Source organism: Scyliorhinus torazame, chromosome 14, assembly GCF_047496885.1.
Source record: "Scyliorhinus torazame isolate Kashiwa2021f chromosome 14, sScyTor2.1, whole genome shotgun sequence".
NCBI classification, from domain to species: Eukaryota; Metazoa; Chordata; class Chondrichthyes; order Carcharhiniformes; family Scyliorhinidae; genus Scyliorhinus; species Scyliorhinus torazame.
This window is the reverse complement of record NC_092720.1, coordinates 8054371-8075133: the sequence shown is the minus strand read 5'-3', so window position 1 is coordinate 8075133 and position 20763 is coordinate 8054371.

Here is a 20763-nt window from a genome sequence, read left to right as displayed (position 1 = left end):
AGAGTGGGACGAAGAGCACGACACAACGCCACTGCTGTCACCAACACCCTCCACCATCGCAGAAACACTCACCTCGGTTGGGCACTTTAGTGATGAGGCGTCTGGTACACTCACTGGTGCGCACAACACAGCCGTCCCGGTACAGCAGGTGGAAGTAGGAGCAGCAGAGGGGTCGGGCGGTCGGAGGGCAGCCCAGCCCAAGCGAACATCTGCCGCCCAGATGGATCCCGGGTTCCTGGAGTTTCCACACCCACACATAGATCCGGTGGAACCACCGACCCGCAGACGAGCGAAGAGGGTGACGGCCGGCTTGTGGCGGCTGCAGTCGCAGGTGGAGGAGTCCACCCGCGTCCAGGAGCTGGAAGTGGTGCCGGTCATGCATGCCACCCAGGCCGACACCTCACGGGTGGCGTCCGCGGTGGAGGCAATGGGTGCGACGGTGTCAGACATGGGGAACAGTTTGCGAGGCCTGGGGCTTTCCGTGCAGGCGGCGTCTGTGGCCCAGGACATGGCTGCCCTCTCACAGGAGGCCATGAGCCAGTGCCAGCGCCAGATGGCAGAGGTGCTCAACACCATGGCCCAGTCTCTGCAGGCATTAGCCCAGTCTCAGCAGGCCATAGCCCAGTCTCTGCAGGCCATGGCCCAGTCTCTACAGGCCATGGCCTAGTCTCAGCAGGCCATAGCCCAGTCTCAGCAGGCCATGGCCCAGTCTCTGCAGGCCATCGCTGAGGGCATCGGCGCCAGTGGCCATGTGCGAGCCGGCGTCGCACTGTCACAGACAGGGTTTGCCAACCCCCTGGGCTCCATGGCTACAAACCTGCAGACCCCTGTTGATACCAGCACGGGCCGCCAGGGCTGGCAGCGCCAGATGTCGGGGGTGGGCGTCGGATGGCCAGTCCGTTCGCATCCCCCACCCATGTAGAGGCCTGGGGGCCATCGGGCACCCCGAGGGAGGAGGAGGTGGTGTGATCCGTCCCGGCTCCCCCTGTAGGGGAGGTCCCGGTACACCGCGACACCTCGGACTCCCTCCCCTTCCGTCCCAGGTGCATCGGGTGGGCAACGGGCAGGACAGGCTGGCAGCTCGCCATCCCAGTCGCCCGGGCCGCAGCCTGGCCCATCTAGGCCAGGACGCCCCAGGAAACGGCCGCCAAAGGGATCCAGTGTCAGAGGGCAGGAATCACAGGAGTCCACCTCCAGTTCTGCTGTACCGTCTGGGGAACCACGTAGACGTAGTCAAAGGGCCCGTAAGGCGAAACAATTAGACACTGAGTAAGTTGGCACGGGTGCAGGGCACAGATGAGTTTTAGGGGCTAGGGCACATGCATGAACTCCTTTGGTTATTAAAGTCAATGTTACACCTACAGAAGCTGCCTTTGTGCTCTGTCCAAAGCGTGCGGGGGTGTCATGTACGTTGAGCGCAAGTGTGTGTGTGAGGGGTGGTCTTACCTCAGCCCCAGGTGAGTCTGCCCCCTTCCCCCTGGGCCGCCATCAACATCCCCCGGGCAGAGGACGGGACCGTGCGCTGCAGTGTCACAGCCGCATGCAGGGATGGTCCGGGTGGATGGTGGTACTGTGGCCATGGGTCAGACATAGTCCAACGATGTAGAGCCAGGAGCTCACCGCAGGGCGGGTTGTCATCATCCTCAATGGCCTGCAATAGACATGCGTCCACCCGCAACTGTGTGAGCCCGGCCCGTTGTGCCGCAGGTAGATCGGCAATGGGGGTGTGTGGTGTGCATGCGGGTGGGGTTGGGGAGGGGGGTGAGCGTGCTGGGTGGGTGGATGGGTGGGGGTTTGTGGGTGGTCGGCTGTTGCCATGGTGTGCGGTCTGTGGCCATACTACCCGATTCTCACGCTCATCTAGTCAGTGAAGCGGGCGGCTATCAGTCTGTCCCGTGTCCTGCTGCTCCTCCACTCCGCCCTCCTCTGCCTGTGGCACATCACCCCTCTGCTGGGCTATATTGTGCAGGACGCAGCACACCACCATGATGTGGTCGACCCTATCTGACCGATACTAGAGGGCACCCCCATAGAGGTCCAGGCACCTGAAACGCATCTTCAGCACGCCAAAGTACCTCTCTCTCACTCCCCTTGTCGCTACATGGGCATCATTGCAGCGGTTCTCCACCTCATTGCGTGGCTTCCGTATAGGCGTCATCAGCCACGATCGCAATGGGTAGCCCCTGTCGCCCAGCAACCAGCCCCTCAGCCGGGGATGGTGTCCCTCGTACATGCCGGGGATGGATGACCGCGACAACACGAATGAGTCGTGTACACTGCCTGGGTGACGGGCGCAGACGTGCAGGATCATCATGCGGTGGTCGCAGGCCACCTGTACATTCATCGAATAGGTCCCCTTCCTATTAGTGAACACGGCCCTGTTATCTGCAGGTGGCCGCACGGCGACGTGCATCCCATCGATCGCGTCCTGGACCATGGGGAACCCGGCAACAGCAGAGAAGCCCACGGCCCGGGCATCTTGGCTGGCCCGGTCCACGGGGAAGCGGATGTAGCAGTGCGCCATGGCATATAGGGCATCTGTCACTGCCCGGATGCACCGGTGCACCGATGTCTGCGATATGCCGGACAGGTCCCCACTCAGTGCCTGGAATGACCCCGTTGCATAAAAGTTCAGGGCCACCGTAACCTTGATGGACACGGGGAGAGGGTGTCCCCCGCCAGTGCCACGCGGTGACAGGTGTGCCAGCAGGTGGCAGATGTGTGCCACGGTTTCCCGGCTCATCCGGAGTCTCCTCCTGCATTCCCGGTCCGTGAGGTCCTGGTATGACTGCCGGGGCCGGTACACACGGGGTGCCCTCGGGTGCCTCCGTTGCCGTGGTGCCGCGACGTCCTCCTCCCCCTCCTCGTCCTGTCGGTCAGGTGTCCCTCCAGCCTGGGCGGCTGCCGCATGTTCCTCTGCGACAGCCTGCGCCGCCTCTCTGGCACGTTCCTCCTCCTCCTCCTCCTCCTCATCCAGGGCAACATAGACATGAGCGGCTGCCACCACGGCAGCCAACATCGCTGGATGATCGGAAAACATGACGGCCTGGTGGAGGGGAGGGGAACGACGACATGTCATCATTGCCCATATCCCCCTCCTCCCCCCAGCCAGGTGGCATGGACCGCATGGGTCCAACTGTTGGAGGCTGGCACCTGGCCAGGTGGACCAACTCACTTGCCCTCCCATCCCCCTCCTCGGCACGGACCCCCCCCCAACCTCCACCCCAGCACGGACCCCCCCCCCCAACCTCCACCCCAGCACGGACCCCCCCTCAACACCCAACCTCCACCCCGGCACGGCACGGACCCCCCCAACCTCCACCCCAGCACGGACCCCCCCCCCAACCTCCACCCCGGCACGGACGCCCCCCAACCTCCACCCCAGAACGGACCCCTCCCCAATCTCCACCCCAGCACGGACCCCCCCCCAACGCCCAACCACCACCCCGGCGCGGCACGGACCCCCCCCAACCTCCACCCCAGCACGGACCCCCCCCCAACCTCCACCCCGGCACGGACCCCCCCCCCCAACCTCCACCCCAGCACGGACCCCCCCAACCCCCAACCTCCACCCCGGCATGGCACGGACCCCCCTCAACCGTTACCCCAGCACGGACCCCCCCCCAACCTCCACCCCAGCACGGACCCCCCCCAACCTCCACCCCGGCACGGACCCCCCCTAACCTGCACCCCAGCACGGACCCCCCCCAACCTCCACCCCAGCACGGCACGGACCCCCCCGAACCTCCACCCCAGCACGGAGTCCCCCCAACCTCCACCCCGGCACGGACCCCCCCCCCCAGCCTCCACCCCAGCACGGACCCCCCCCCAACCTCCACCCCAGCACGGACCCCCCCCAACCCCCAACCTCCACCCCGGCACGGCACGGACCCCCCCCCAACCTCCACCCCGGCACGGACCCCCCCCCCCAAACTCTACCCCAGCACGAACCCCCCCCAACCCCTAATCTCCACCCCGGCACGGCACGGACCCCCCCCAACGTCCACCCCAGCACGGACCCCCCCCAACCTCCACCCCGGCACGGCCCCCCACCCAACCTCCACCCCGGCACGGCACGCACCCCCCCCCCCCAACCTCCACCCCGGCACGGACCCCCTCCCGGCACTCCCCCGGACCCCAGCCTACTCTAACCACCCCCCCCCCCCCCGCCGCACACACACACACACAACCCGAGACACACCTCTCCTCACGCAATCAGACTGCGGCCACGCCAGTGCCTGCCCAGAGCCAACCCCCCAGGCCGTCACTCACGTCCACGCTGGTCGGCGTGAGCCTGGAGCACTGGGTCACGCCGATGAAAAGGAGGTTTGATTCACGTCGACGTGAACGGTCATCACGTCGACGGGACTTCGGCCCATCCGGAAGGGAGAATATCGGCAGGCCGAAAATCGGCTGCCTTGCGCAGACCCGTGACATTCTCCGCGGCAGCGGCGCCATTAACGCCCCGCCGACTTTTCTCCCTTCGGAGACTTCGGCAACCGGCGGGGGCGGGATTCACGGCGGCCAACGGCCATTCTCCGACCCTCTGGGGGGTCGGAGAATGACGCCCCAGATGCTGAATGCCCTTGACTGCTGGCTCACTGTATCATATGAATTGTCTGCCTTTACCTCTGTAAAGCGAGGACATTTGGAATGAATGTGGTCTCTCCAACCCCCCCACGAACTTCGTGTTTAATTAAAGGACCTTTGGCGAAAACTCGAAGTGCGGACTTATAATTTCTTCAACAGCGCCAGTCCGCCGCCATTCAATCATGGCTGATATTTGTCTCATCCCCATTCTCCTGCCTTTTCCATATAACCCCTGATCTCCTTATTGATCAAGAACATATCTGTCTCTGTCTTAAATTAACTCAGTGATATGGCCTCCACAGCCTTCTGTGTTAAAGGGTTCCACAGATTCACCACCCTCTGGCTGAAGAAATTCCTCCTCATCTCTGTTTCAAAGCAGCGTCCCCCTCGCCTGAAATTATGTCCTCTGATTCTAGTTTTTCCAACAGGTGGAAGCATACTCTCCACGTCCACTCTATCCAGGCCTCGCAGTATCCTGTAAGTTTCAATAAGATCCCCCCGCCCCTCATCCTTCTAAACTCCAACGAATACAGACCCAGAGTCCTCAACCGTTCATCATACGACAAGCTCTTCATTCCAGGGATCATTCTTGTGAACCTCTTCTGGACCCTTTCCAAGGCCAACACATCCGTCCTAGATACGGGGCCCAGAACTACTCACAATACTCCAAATGCGGCCTGACTAAAGTCTTATATATTCTCGTAAGTAGGGCAGCACAGTGGCGCAGTGGGTAGCACTGCAGCCTCACGGCGCCGAGGTTCCAGGTTCGATCACGGTTGTGAGTCGCTGTCTGTGTGGAGTTTACACATTCTCCCCGTGTTTGCATGGGTTTTGCGCCCACAACCCAAAGATGTGCAGGGTAGGTAGATTGGCCACGTTAAATTGGCCCTTAATTGGAAACATGGGGCGACATTCTCCGACACCCCGCCGGGTCGGAGAATCGCCGGGGGCTGGCGTGAATCCCGCCCCCGCCGGTTGCCGAAGTCTCCGGCACCGGATATTCAGCGGGGGCGGGAATCGCGCCGCGCCGATTGGCGGGCCCCTCCGCTCGATTCTCCGGCCCGAATGGTCCGAAGTCCCGCCGATAAATTGCCTGTCCCGCCGGCGTAAATTAAATCACCTACCTTACCGGCGGGACAAGACGGCGTGGGCGGGCTCCGGGGTCCTGGGGGGGGGCGATCTGACCCCGTGGGGTGCCCCCACGGTGGCCTGGCCCGCGATCGGGGCCCACCGATCCGCGGGTGGGCCTGTGCCGTGGGGGCACTCTTTCCCATCTGCCTCCGCCACGGTCTCCACCATGGTGGAGGTGGAAGAGACTCCCTCCACTGCACATGCGTGGGAAACTGTCAGCGGCCGCTGACGCTCCCGCGCATGCGCCGCCCGGAGATGTCATTTCCGCGCCAGCTGGCGGGGCAACAAAGGCCATTTCCGCCAGCTGGCGGGGCGGAAATTCCTCCGGCGTCGGCCTAGCCCCTCAATGTTGGGGCTGGGCCCCCAAAGATGCGGAGCATTCCGCACCTTTGGGGCGGCGCGATGCCCGTCTGGCGCCGTTTTGGGCCCCAGTCGGCGGACATCGCGCCGTTTCCGGAGAATTTCGCCCATGAATTGGGTGCTCTAAATTTACAAAACAAAATCCTAAGAATGCGTCCCTGGCCTTGTATTATAACCCTCTCGACATGAAATGAAAATGAAAAATGAAATGAAAATGCAAACATGGCATTTGCCTTTTTTTTTTAATTTAGAGTACCCACTTTTTTCCAATTAAGGGGGAATTTAGCATGACCAATCCACCTAACCTACACATCTTTGGGTTGTGGGAGTGAAACCCACGCAGACACGGGGAAAATGTGCAAACTCCACATGGAGAGTGACCCAGGGCTGGGATTTGAACCTGGGTCCTCAGCGCCATAGGCTGCAGTGCTAACCACTATGCCACGTGCCGCCCCGCTTGCCTTGCTAACTGCCGACTGAACCTGCATGTTAACATTACCAGAACAACGACACCCAAGTTCTTTTGTGTTTCTGATTTCCTGAGCATCTCCCCATTTAGAAAATAGTCTATGCCTCCATTTCTCCTTCCAAAGTGCATAACATAGAACATAAAACATACAGTGCAGGAGGAGACCATGCAGCCCATCGAATTCTGCACCGACCCACTTTAAGCCTTCACTTCCACCCTATCCCCGTAACCCATTAACCCCTCCCATCCTTTTTGGACACTAAGGCAATTAAGCATGTCCAATCCACCTAACCTGCATGTCTTTGAACTGTGGGAGGAAACCGGAGCATCCGGAGGAAACCCATGCAGACACGGGGAGAACGTGCAGTCTCCACAAAGACAATGACCCAATGACCAATCGAACCTGGGACGCTGGCATTGTGAAGCCACAGTGCTAACCACTGCGCTACCGTACTGCCCCTAACTCACAATTTTCCACATTGTATTCCATCTGCCACTTCTTTGCCCACTCTCCTAGCCTGCCCATGTACTTCTGCAGCCCACCTGCTTCCTCAATACTACCTGTTTCTCTGCAGATAATTGTATCATCTGCAAACCTAGCAACAGAGCCTTCAGTTTCTTCTTCCAGAACATTAATGTATATTGTGAAAAGTTGTGTACCAGCAACGACCCTGATATACACCACAAGTGACCGGCTGCCATCCTAAAAAGACCCCTTTATCCCCACTCTCTGCCTTCTGCCAGTCAGCCAATCCTCTATCTATGCCAAGATCGTACCCTTAACACCATGGGCTCTTAACTTATTTAACAGTCTCCTATGCGGCACCTTGTCGAAGGCCTTTTGGAAATCTAAATAAATCACGTCCACTTTGTCTAACTTCCTTGTTACTTCCTCAAAGAACTTCAAAGAACTTCATCAGATTTGTGAGACATGAACCCCCCCCCCCCCACCCCCCACCCTCCCCCCAACTTGCCGAAGCCGTGCTGACTCAGTCCTATTTGATCATGCACTTCCAAGTATGCCACAATCTCATCTTTAATCATGGACTAAAATCTTACCAATGTGCAAAGTCAGGCTACCCAGTCTATAAGTTTCCATCTTGAGCCTCCCTCCCTTCTTAAATAGCGGTGTTACATTAGCCACTTTCCAGTCCTCTAGGACCCTTCCTGCCTCCAGTCATTCCTGAAAGATCACCACAAATGTCTCCACAATCTCCTTAGCAAACTCTTTTAGAACCCTGGGGCGTAGTCCATCCGGTCCAGTTTATTTATCCACCTCAGAACTTTCAGTATTTCCAGAACCTTGGGCGAAATTCTCCCCCAACGGCGGGATGCCCGCCGACTGGCGCCAAAGCCGGCGCAAATCAGACGGGCATCGCGCCGGCAAAAAGGTGCGGAAGTCTCCGCATCTTTGGCGGCCTAGCCCCAACATTGAGGGGCTAGGCCGACGCCGGAGGGATTTCCGCCCCGCCAGCTGGCGGAAATGGCGTGTGTTGCCCCGCCAGCTGGCGCGGAAATGCGGCGCATGCGCGGGAGCGTCAGCGGCCGCTGTCAGTTTCCCAGCGCATGCGCGGGAGCGTCTGCGGCAGCTGTCAGTTTCCCGCGCATGCGCAGTGGGGAGAGTCACTTCCGCCTCCGCCATGGTGGAGGCCGTGGCGGAGGCGGAAGGGAAAGAGTGCCCCCACGGCACAGGCCCGCCCGCGGATCGGTGGGCCCCGATCGCGGGCCAGGCCACCGTGGGGGCACCCCCCGGGGTCAGATCGCCCCGCGCCCCCCCCCAGGACCCCGGGAGCCCGCCCACGCCGCCTGGTCCCGCCGGTAAATACCAGGTTTGATTTACGCCGGCGGGACAGGCAATTCCTGGGCGGGACTTCGGCCCATCCGGGCCGGAGAATCCAGCGGGGGGTCCCGCCAACCGGCGCGGCCGGATTCCCGCCCCCCGCCCAATCTCCGGGAGCGGAGACTTCGGCGGGGGCGGGGGCGGGATTCACGGCGGCCAACGGCCATTCTCCGACCCGGCGGGGGGTCGGAGAATGACGCCCCTTATCCTAAGTGATGGTCACTGCACTCACATCTGCCTCCTGATTCTCCGAGAACTCTGGCATCCCACTGGTGACTTTCACCTTGAAGACTGATGTAATGTAACTGTTCAGTTACTCTGTCATTTCTTTCTGTCCTATTATTACTACTCCAGCCATATTTTCCAGTGGTCCAATGTCTATTTTTGCCTCTCTTACCTTTTATATATTGAAAAAAACTCTTCCTATGTTCCTTTATATTACTAGCTATCTTGTATTTTATTTTGTCAACCCCCTCCCCCCCCCCTCCCCTTGTTACTTTTTTCGTTGTCCTCCCGAATATCCCCCAAAACCCCTGCCATTGCTGTTCCACTGTCTTCCCCGATAGGCTCCATTTCCAATCAACTCTGGCCAGCTCCTCCCTCATATCTTTGTAGTTCCCCCTTATTTAATTGTAATACCGTTACATCTGATTGGGGGTGGAGGTTGGGGGGGGGGTCCGTGCCGTGCCGGTGGTGGAGGTTGGGGGGGGGTCCATGCTGGGGTGGAGGTTGGGGGGGGGGTCCGTGCCGGGGTGGAGGTTGGGGGAGGGTCCGTGCTGGGGTGGAGGTTGGGGGTGGGGGTCCGTGCCGGCCGGGGTGGAGGTTGGGGGGGGGGTCCGTGCTGGGGTGGAGGTTGGGGGGGGGGGGTCCGTGCCGGGGTGGAGGTTGGGGGGGGGGTCCGTGCTGGGGTGGAGGTTGGGGGGGGGGGGTCCGTGCCGTGCCGGGGTGGAGGTTGGGGGGGTCCGTGCTGTGGTGGAGGTTGGGGGGGGGTCCGTGCCGTGCCGCGGTGGAGGTTCGGGGGGGGTCCGTGCTGGGGTGGAGGTTGGGGGGGGTCCGTGCTGGGGTGGAGGTTGGGGTTAGGGGTGGGGTCTGTGCCGAGGAGGGGGATGGGAGGGCAAGTGAGTTGGTCCACCTGGCCAGGTGCCAGCGTCCAACAGTTGGACCCATGCGGTCCATGCCACCTGGCTGGGGGGAGGAGGGGATATGGGCAATGATGACATGTCGTCGTTCCCCTCCCCCCCACCAGGCCGTCATGTTTTCAGATCATCCAGCGATGTTGGCCGCCGTGGGTGGCAGCCGCTCATGTCTATGTTGCCCTGGATGAGGAGGAGGAGGAGCGTGCCAGAGAGGTGGCGCAGGCTGCCGCAGCGGGGCAGGCGGCAGCCGCCCAGGCTGGAGGGACACCTGACCGACAGGACGAGGAGGGGGAGGAGGACGTCGCGGCCCCACGGCAACGGAGGCACCCGAGGGCGCCCCGTGTGTACCGGCCCCGGCAGTCATACCAGGACCTCACGGACCGGGAATGCAGGAGGAGACTCCGGATGAGCCGGGAAACCGTGGCACACATCTGCCACCTGCTGGCACACCTGTCACCGCGTGGCACTGGCGGGGGACACCCTCTCCCCGTGTCCATCAAGGTTACGGTGGCCCTGAACTTTTATGCAACGGGGTCATTCCAGGCACCGAGTGGGGACCTGTCCGGCATATCGCAGACATCGGTGCATCAGTGCATCCGGGCAGTGACAGATGCCCTATATGCCATAGGGGGACCTATTCGATGAATGTACAGGTGGTCTGCGACCACCGCATGATGATCCTGCACGTCTGCACCCGTCACCCAGGCAGTGTACACGACTCATTCGTGTTGTCGCGGTCATCCATCCCCGGCATGTACGAGGGACGCCATCCCCGGCTGAGGGGCTGGTTGCTGGGCGACAGGGGCTACCCATTGCGATCGTGGCTGATGACGCCTATACGGAGGCCACGCAATGAGGTGGAGAACCGCTACAATGATGCCCATGTAGTGACAAGGGGAGTGATCGAGAGGTGCTTTGGCGTGCTGAAGATGCGTTTCAGGTGCCTGGACCTCTCTGGGGGCGCCCTCCAGTATCGGTCAGATAGGGTCGGCCGCATCATAGTGGTGTGCTGCGTCCTGCACAACATAGCCCAGCAGAGGGGCGATGTGCCGCAGGCAGAGGAGGGCGGAGTGGAGGAGCAGCAGGAAGAGGCCCAGGCCTCCCCAGATGAGAGGGATGGGGGCAATGGTCAGGGCAGACGGGGTAGACACAGGCGGGTGGGCTGTCCACCGTTACCGGCTGGCCCCAGCGGGCACGGGACAGACTGATAGACGCCCGCTTCACTGACTAGATGGGCGTGGGAATCGGGTAGTATGGCCACAGACCGCACACCATGGCAACAGCCGACCACCCACACCCCCCACCCATCCACCCACCCAGCACCCTCACCCCCCTCCCCAACCCCACCCACCCCACCCGCATGCACAACACCCCCCCCCCATTGCCGATCCATGTGCGGCACAACGGGCCGGGCTCCCACAGTTGCGGGTGGACGCGTGTCTATCGCAGGCCATGGAGGATGATGACAACCCGCCCTGCGATGAGCTCCTGGCTCTACATCGTTGGACTATGTCTGACCCATGGCCACAGTACCACCATCCACCCGGACCATCCCTGCATGCGGCTGTGACACTGCAGCGCACGGTCCCGTCCTCTGCCCGGGGATCTTGATGGCGGCCCAGGGGGAAGGGGGCAGACTCACCTGGGGCTGAGGTAAGACCACCCCTCACACACACACTTGCGCTCAAAGTACATGACACCCCCGCACACTTTCGACAGAGCACAAAGGCAGCTTCGGTATGTGTAACATTGACTTTAATAACCAAAGGAGTTCATGCACGTGCCCTAGCCCCTAAAACTCATCTGTGCCCTGCACCCGTGCCAACTTACTCAGTGTCTAATTGTTTGGCCTTACGGGCCTTTTGACTACGTCTACGTGGTTCCCCAGACGGTACAGCAGAACTGGAGGTGGACTCCTGTGATTCCTGCCCTCTGACACTGGATCCCTTTGGCGGCCGTTCCTGGGGCGTCCTGGCCTAGATGGGCCAGGCTGCGGCCCGGGCGACTGGGATGGCGAGCTGCCAGCCTGTCCTGTCCGTTGTCCACCCGATGCACCTGGGACGGAAGGGGGGGAGTCCGAGGTGTCGCGGTGTACCGGGACCCTTCCCCTAGAGAGGGAGCCGGGACGGACCACACCACCTCCTCCCTCCCTCGGGGTGCCCGATGGCCCCCAGGCCTCTACATGGGTGGGGGATGCGAACGGACTGGCCATCTGACGCCCACCCGACATCTGGCACTGCCAGTCCTGGAGGCCCGTGCTGGTATCGACAGGGGTCTGCAGGTTTGCAGCCATGGAGCCCAGGGGGTTGGCAAACCCTGTCTGTGACAGTGCGACGCCGGCTCGCACATGGCCACTGGCGCCGATGCCCTCAGCGATGGCCTGCAGAGACTGGGCCATGGCATGCTTGAGACTGGGCCATGGCCTGCTGAGACTGGGCCATGGCCTGCTGAGACTCGTCTATGGCGTTGAGCGCCTCTGCCATCTGGCGCTGGCACTGGCACATGGCCTCCTGTGAGAGGGCAGCCATTTCCTGGGCCACAGACACCGCCTGCACGGAAAGCCCCAGGCCTCGCAAACCGTTTCCCCATGTCTGATACCGTCGCACCCATTGCCTCCACCGCGGACGCCACCCGTGCGGTGTCGGCCTGGGTGGCACGCATGACCGGCACCACTCCCAGCTCCTGGACGCGGGTGGACTCCTCCACCTGCGACCGCAGCCCGCCACAAGCCGCCCGTCACCCTCTTTGCTCGTCTCCGGGTCGGTGGTTGCATCGGATCTATGTGTGGGTGTGGTAACTGCAGGAACCCGGGATCCATCTGGGCGGCAGATGTTCGCTTGGGCTGGGCTGCCCTCCGACCGCCCGGTCCCTCTGCTGCTCCTACCTCCACCTGCTGTACCGGGACGGCTGTGTTGTGCGCACCAGTGAGTGTACCAGACGCCTCATCACTAAAGTGCCCAACCGTGGTGAGTGTTTCTGCGATGGTGGAGGGTGTTGGTGACAGCAGTGGCGTTGTGTCGTGCTCTTCGTCCCACTCTGAGTCCATGGCACTTTGGGGTGGGGGTTCATCTCCACCCATCCACTCTGAGTCACTGTCCGGTATTTTGTCTTCCTGGGTAGTGCTGTCCCGGGTAGGGGTGTCCTGGGTAGTGCTGTCCCGGGTAGGGGTGTCCCGGGTAGGGGTGTCCTGGGTAGGGGTGTCCTTGCTAGTGGTGTCCTGGGTAGTGGTGTCCTGGGTAGTGGTGTCCTGGCTCGGATGTGACGGGGGCCTGTTGCTGCCCCCCTCGTCGTTGGGTGGTCGCTCCCGCACGTGACGGGGGTGTCGTCTCCCTGTTGCTCCAGGTCTCTCCGTCTCCCATGGTCTCCGAGGGGCATCCTGCGGGCGTCGCATGCTGGAGGGTGCGGGTCTCTCCGTCTCCCGTGGTCTCCGAGGGGCATCCTGCGGGCGTCGCATGCTGGAGGGTCCGGGTCTCTCCGTCTCCCGTGGTGTGCGAGGGGCATCCTGCGGGCGTCGCATGCTGGAGGGTGCGGGTCTCTCCGTCTCCCGTGGTCTCCGAGGGGCATCCTGCGGGCGGTCTGCATCTGCGGGGATGGGTGCCTGGACGTTTGGTCCTGCGATGCACAATGAAGCATGCATGGTTAGACATCAGGCAGTGATCTGGTGATACGGGGGAGGGGGATATAGGGGAGGGGGGATATGGGGACTCACTCGCTAGTACGCCCCCGACCTCAGCATCAGCAACCTCCCGGTCCTCAGGTCCGCCAGCCAGTTCCAGGGCCCTTTCCTCGTGTACGGTCAGTGGCCTCTCATCAGCGGGCCCTCCTCCACTCCTCACATGCTCCCTATTGTTGTGTGCGCGCTTCTCCTGTGGGTGGGGTGGCAGGGGTAAAAGGCAACAATGTTAGGCAGGTATATGAATGCACGCCATTGGTTGCGCGTGCATTGCAGAGGTTAAGGTTAGGGCTGGATTCACTTGGGGATATGGGGGATATGGGGGAGGGGGTATATGGGGGAGGGGGGATATGGGGGATATGGGGGAGGGAGGGATATGGGGGAGGGGGATATGGGGGAGGGGGGGGATATGGGGAGGGGGGATATGTGGGATATGGGGGAGGGGATATGGGGAGGGGGGATACGGGGAGGGGGATATGGGGGATATGGGGGAGGGGGGGATATGGGGGAGGGGGGATATGGGGGATATGGGAAGGAGGGGATATGGGGGAGGGGGGATATGGGTGAGGGGGATATGGGGGATATGGGGAGGGGGGATATGGGGGAGGGGGGATATGGGGTAGGGGGGATATGGGGGAGGGGGTATATGGGGAGGGGGGATATGGGGGATATGGGGGAGGGGGGATATGGGGGATATGGGGGAGGGGGGATATGGGAGAGGGGGGATATGGGGGAGGGGGGGATATGGGGAGGGAGGGATATGGGGGGGATATGGGGAGGGGGATATGGGGGAGGGGGCGATATGGGGGATATGGGGGAGGGGGGGATATGGGGAGGCTCACCCTGCCTGCTCTGACGAGGTCGTTCACCTTCTTGTGGCACTGGGTGCCTGTCCGTGGTGTCAGGGCCACAGCGGTGACGGCCTCTGCCACTTCCCTCCACAGACGCCGGCTGTGGCGTGGGGCAACTCTGCGGCCGTGCCCGGGATACAGGGCGTCCCTCCTCTGCTCCACCGCGTCCAGGAGCGCCTCCACATCGCGTTGACTCGAACCTCGGGGCTGAGCGACGGCCAGCCATCCAGTCGGGTGTTGCGGTCGGGTGTTCCGGTCGGGTGGGGGGGAGCAGCGCAGCCTTATGAGCCGTCACGCCGTGCAGCGCGTATGACGCTGCATGGCGTGAACCACTGCGCAAGCGCGAATCCCGTTACGTCGCTGCTAGCCCATTTCGGGCCGGAGACTATCGACCCATTTTTCTGACGTGACGCAAGTCGGATTTGCGCCGTTTTTTTGCGCCGATCGGCGGACTTTCCGCCAATAACGGAGAATTTCGCCCATTGTGTCCTTGACCCCACTTAAGACATCTCCTCTTCCTGCAAATTAATTTGCTCCTTCATCAATCCCACCACCTTCCTCTTTAACTTGTTTCCCACCTGCATATTAAATCCAAGAGTATTTCGTACCCAGTCCCCACTCCTTTGAGGCAGGTCACATTATAACCATACCAACATATTTCGATTTGGCATTTACATATGAAATTGTTGATATCTGGTTTACACCAGATGATATGATTATTGATTTAAACTATCATAAATATTACAAATCATAAATGTTGCCTGAAACTGTAAATTGGCTGTAATCCAAGGTAAGTGTTTGGACACTTTATTACAAACCACAACCAGAATGCAACATTTACTCGGGCACTGAACAGAAACCCCAATATTTTATTTAATTTTGGAAGACTGTGAGAAAAGGATATCTCACTTCAGGAATTAATTCATGAATTGAGATAAAACAAAGTTTATTACTAACATAGTTTTAAAATATCTTTAACATCACAACAAAACATAGCTTACAATGCTACGGAATACAGTGAATAAAATACCCTTTACTGCTCTATTTACTACTGCTCAAAGAACACAAAGAACATCTCTGTTTTCAATCCATTTTAATTACCATTGGCATTCAGGAATATTTGCTTTACAACCATGTTCTTTGAGAAGAGAGATCTTTGAACACTGTATTAAATACAAGACCCGAATCCTGTCTGAACCATGCACAAACTCTGACTGTATTTCCTCAGAAGCTGTTTCAGCTGGATTGTTTACCTTTCTAATCACACTGCTCTTCAGTCAGCAGTCATATCTTTTAACTGAACTGCAGAGAGCAAACTGCTTAACTCTGATCACAGCTTGATCCAGAACTCCATTGAACAGTTTTCTCTGAAAGTTCTCCTCCCTGTAACGACATCACCTTACCAAGCTGAAATCTAATTAACTCCACAGAAAATTCGCTTAAAGCAAAACAAAAGAAATGCAATATCCCAAGCTTTTTATGATGGCTTAATTGCACCCCTGGCTCCCAAAAAGCTTTGTGTTCTTTCAAACTATGATTCATGTCGAACGTGACTGCACCAGTAACTCACAAACTAACCCAGGCTGTTAACCCTTACTGCACTAAATAACTATAACACAATATATCTGAAAATCCTACATTCATCACTAATTTCAAAGGAACACATGGACTGAAACATTGAACGATCTCCATATTAGGAATGCAAAATAGCGAAATTAGCAACATAATTTTAGACAACGTTTGACAAATTTCTCCATTTGAGCACAGGCATCTCATTCAACAAGAGACAGAACAAATATACTTGTAATGCAAACATGTGGTAAGATGTTAATGCACCACATCAAGGCAGGAACAGTTAAATGTTACAGTAATGTAGTTGGCAATCTTAATGTTTGATATACTGATAATACCTTTCTATTTACAGAAGAAAACAATTAACTTAAAATATTTCTTGAAGCATGACACTATGTTTAGAGAAGTAAATATATACAATATGTGCCATGCATATGACAAACTTCAATCATTCCTAAGTCTATCACAGTTGGCGCTTCAAGAGGATTTTAAACAAACTTTAATATCGAACTTCAGAAAATGAAAACAATTTATAATATCTGGCTTATACTCTAACATGTAAAATTAAAGAGATAATCATGAATTAACAAGTAATCTTTGATCGAACACAGGCACTGTACATTAATTCCTCAATGTGATCAAGATGTATCCCATGGGAGTTCTCAGCAACCCAACCTGATTATACTGACCACAAAGAGTCACAACATTTTGTAAAAACTTTATTTTCATAAATAGGGTTTCAACTACTCTCGTACAAACATCCAGTCTCGGAATACCTTCAAAGGTTTCACCAACCGTGTTATACAACCTGAAGGCTTTTCAATACACCAGATGGATCGGACAATGTCATCAAGTAAAGGGTTTGCCTTCTCATCAACTCCTCCTGGTGCTCGTATGGGGCAACCATGGTACCCCGGCGACCTATTGCTCTCCAAACCTGGAATTTCTGAGTGTGAAGTGCCGCCCGTATTACATTCCACGGGAATTCACAGTGGTAAACATCCCAGCCCAGGCGTAAGTGAAGAAGGCGCATGACAAATTGTACACTGCTATAAATAACAATGAATCAGAACACACAGTGGTCTTGTTCATTATGCCTGGAGACTTCAACAAGGCCAACCTCAAGAGTGAACTGCCAGAATTGCACCAACACATCTCCTGCCGCACCAGGGGCGCCAACACACTCGACCACTCCAACGCAAAAATCGAGGGCGTCTACCGATCCATCCCCCAACCGCACTTTGGAAAATTGGACCATAAGATGGTGCTCCTTCTCCCGGCGTACAAGCAGAAACATAAGCAGGAGAAACCGGTTAACAAGGTCATGCAGTGCTGGTCTGAGGCAACAGGAGAGCTCCTATGTGACTTTTTGAAGTCAGTGGGCTGGCCCAGATTAAGAACTCAACAACCAACCTAAACGGGTATGCCACTGCCGTCACAGACTTTATCAGCAAGTGTATAGAAAACTGTGTGTCAAAGAAGGCAGTATGTACGTTCCCCAACTAGAAACCGAGGCTTCATCGGGAGATTGACTCACAACTGAAGACCAGGTCTGAGGTGTTCAAGACAGGCGACCCTGACCTATACATGAGATCCAGGTACGACCTCTGCAAAGTCATCAGGGATGTGAACAGAAAATATCAGCCCAAGCTAGAGTCACAGACAAGTGTCTTGGTACCTTGTTGGTTGTGGCAAGTCTTAAACAACATAACAGACTTCAAGGAGAAGCTGACTAGAATCTCCAGCAGCACCATACCCCTCCCCGATGAATTCCATGCGTTCTAAGCTCGGTTCGAGCAGGAGACCATCAAATGTTGTCAACTGCCCGAGCAGCCTGGGACACACCCATACCTACCGATGTCTTATTGAAATTGGACCCTCGGAAAGCCACGGGTCCTGATGGGGTCCCTGGCCATGTACTCATATGCTGTGTGGGCGAGCTGGCAGATGTGTTCATGGATATTCATAGAATTCATAGAATTTACAGTGCAGAAGGAGACCATTCGGCCCATCGAGTCTGCACCGGCTCTTTGAAAGAGCACCCTACCCAAGCCCACACCTCCACCCTATCCCCATAACCCAGTAACCCCATCCAACACTAAGGGCAATTTTGGACACTAAGGGCAATTTATCATGGCCAATCCACCTAACCTGTACATCTTTGGACTGTGGGAGGAAACCCACGCACACACGGGGAGAACGTGCAGACTCCGCACAGTGACCCAAGCCGGGAATCAAACCTGGGACCTTGGAGCTGTGAAGCAATTGTGCTAACCACCATGCTACCGTGCTGTCCGAAACATAGGGCATATCTTCAACCTCTCCCTACTCTGTTTTGAGGTCCCCACCTCCTTCAAGAAGACCACCATAATATCGGTACCAAAGAAGAACCAGGCAATGTGCCCCAATTACAATCGTCTGGTGGCGTTGACAATGATCATTATGAAGTGCTATGAGAGGCTGGTCATGAGGCACCAACTCCATACTCCCAGAATGCTTAAATCCACTGCAATCTACATGCTGCCACAACTGATCCACAACAGAGACCATCTCCCTGGCCCTACACTAATCCCTGGAGCATCTCGACAACAAGGACTCCTCCGTAAGACTCTTATTCATTGAGTTCAGCTCCTCCTTCAACACCACAATCGCAGTCAAGTTAATATCAAAGCTGCAAAACCTAGGACTTGGGTCCTGTAACTGGATCCTGGACTTTCTGACCAATAGACAACAATCAATAAGGATACACAATAACACTTCCTCCACGATAGTCCTCAATTCCAGTGTCCCGCAAGGCTGCATGCTTAGCCCCCTACTATACCTGACATACACACGAGTGTGTGGAAAATTGTGTCTCCAACTCCATCTACAAGTTTGCTGATGACTCAACCCTAGTGGGTCGGATCCCGAACAGCTATCAGTCAGAATAGAGGAGGAAGATAACTTAGTAGAGTGGTGTAATGACAGTAATCTCTCCTTCAATTTCAGCAAAAACTAAAGAGCTTGTCATTGTCATCAGGAAGCAAAGTATTGTTTTCCCCCCATCCCCTCTCCCTCATCCCCCCCATCCCTTCTCCCTCATCCCCCCCCATCCCCTCTCCCTCATCCCCCCATCCCGTCTCCCTCATCCTCCCCATCCCCTCTCCCTCATCCCCCCATCCCCCATCATCCCCTCCCCCCATCCCCTCCCCCTCACCTCACCCCCCCATCCCCTCCCCCTCACTCCCCCATCCCCTCCCCCTCCCATCCCCTCCCCCTCACCCCCATCCCCTCCCCCTCACCCCCCCCATCCCCCTCCTCCCCTCAACTCCCCGTCCCCTCCCCCTCACCCCCCGTCCCCTCATCCCCCCCGTCCCCTCCCCCTCACCCCCCCGTCCCCTCCCCCGTCCCCTCCCCCTCATCCCCCGTCCCCTCCCCCTCATCCCCCCTGTCCCCTCCCCCTCATCCCCCCGTCCCCTCCCCCTCACCCCCCCCCCGTCCACTCCCCCTCATCTCCCCGTCCCCTCCCCCTCATCCCCTCGTCCCCTCCCCCTCATCCCCTCCCCCTCATCCCCCCGTCCCCTCCCCCTCATCCCCCCGTCCCCTCCCCCCGTCATCACCCCGTCCCCTCCCCCCCTCATCACCCCTCCATCATCACCCCTCTCCTATCCCTCACATCAATCGCCCCTCTCCCCTCATCTCAATTCCCTTCATTTCGACTCCCTTCCACTCATGTCATCTTCCGCCCACAGGAAGCAAAGTATAGTACACACCCCTGTCTGCATCAATGGTGCCGAGGTGCAGATGGTTGACAGCTTCAGATTCCTAGGTGGGCACATCACCAACAATCTGTTCCTGTCCACCCACGTCCGACCCCACAACCAAGAAAGCACAGCAGCCCCTATACTTTCTCTGAAAACTAAATAAATTGAGCATGTCCTCATTGACACCTATCAATTTTTACAGGTGCAAAGTAGAAAACATCCTATCTGGCTGCATTACAGTCTGATATGGCAACTTCTCGGTCCAAGACTGGAATAAACTACAGAGAGTCGTGAACACAGCCCAGTCCAACACGGATGCCTGCCTCCCATCCATTAACTCTGTCAAAACCCCCCACTGCCTTTGAAAGAGGCCAGCATAATCAAAGACCCCACAGAACCCGGGTTATTCCCTCTTCCAACTTCTTCCATCCGGCAGGAGATACAAAAGTCTGAGAACACGCAGTAAAAGATTCAAAAGAGCTTCTTCTCCGCTGTTACCAAACTCCTAAATGTCCTTTTTATTGATCTGATCCCAAAACAATCTTCTATACTGAGTAGCATTACACTCCTATATGCTTCACCAGATATGTATGCATTTGCATTGTGTATTTATGTTAGCCCTATGGTTTTTTTTCATGTATGGATGATCTGTCTGATTGTACGCAGAACAATACGTTTCACTGTACCTCGGTACACGTGAGAATAAGCAAATCCAAATCTAAACTAATGCTGCCTCAATGATGGTTCAATGAAGTCTGCTCAGACTGCATTTAATGGGATACGCAAAGTCGCACTCCCATCACTAATTACCAGTAGACCCGCAACACTAAAAAGGCAACTCCTGTCTCTCCAATCTCCAGTCTGCGAGCTGCAATGAGCTGTAAATTACTCCACCACTTGCCTGAACCTTAATTGCCTTCAGCGGGGAACTAACGACCTTCAGCTGCCTACGCAGGAGGTGTACTGGAACATAACTGTGCTAAACCTCTCCCTGCGTTTCTGTTTGAACTACAAACAACATCAGGTCCAAACTGCAAACAAACTGACAAGGAAATGCTCAGGAGCCTTCTTATCTGTTCTCATATCCACGATATCTACTTTCATGTTTCACCAATTCACTTAAAATAATTTCGCTCTCACTCCCAAAACTGAACACTGGATGGTACTTCTTGGTAAGCAGTGTGGAAGCACCGCCTGTGGAGAGAGAAACATATTTACCACTTCAGAGCAACAACCTTTCATCGTAACACTCAGATGCTGCCCAACCTGCGACCATTCCTAGCATTTTCTGTGTTTATTACAAACTTCCTGGGCGAAATTCTCCCGAAACGGCGCGATGTCCGCCGACTGGCGCCCAAAACGGCGCCAATCAGACGGGCATCGCGCCGCCCAAAAGGT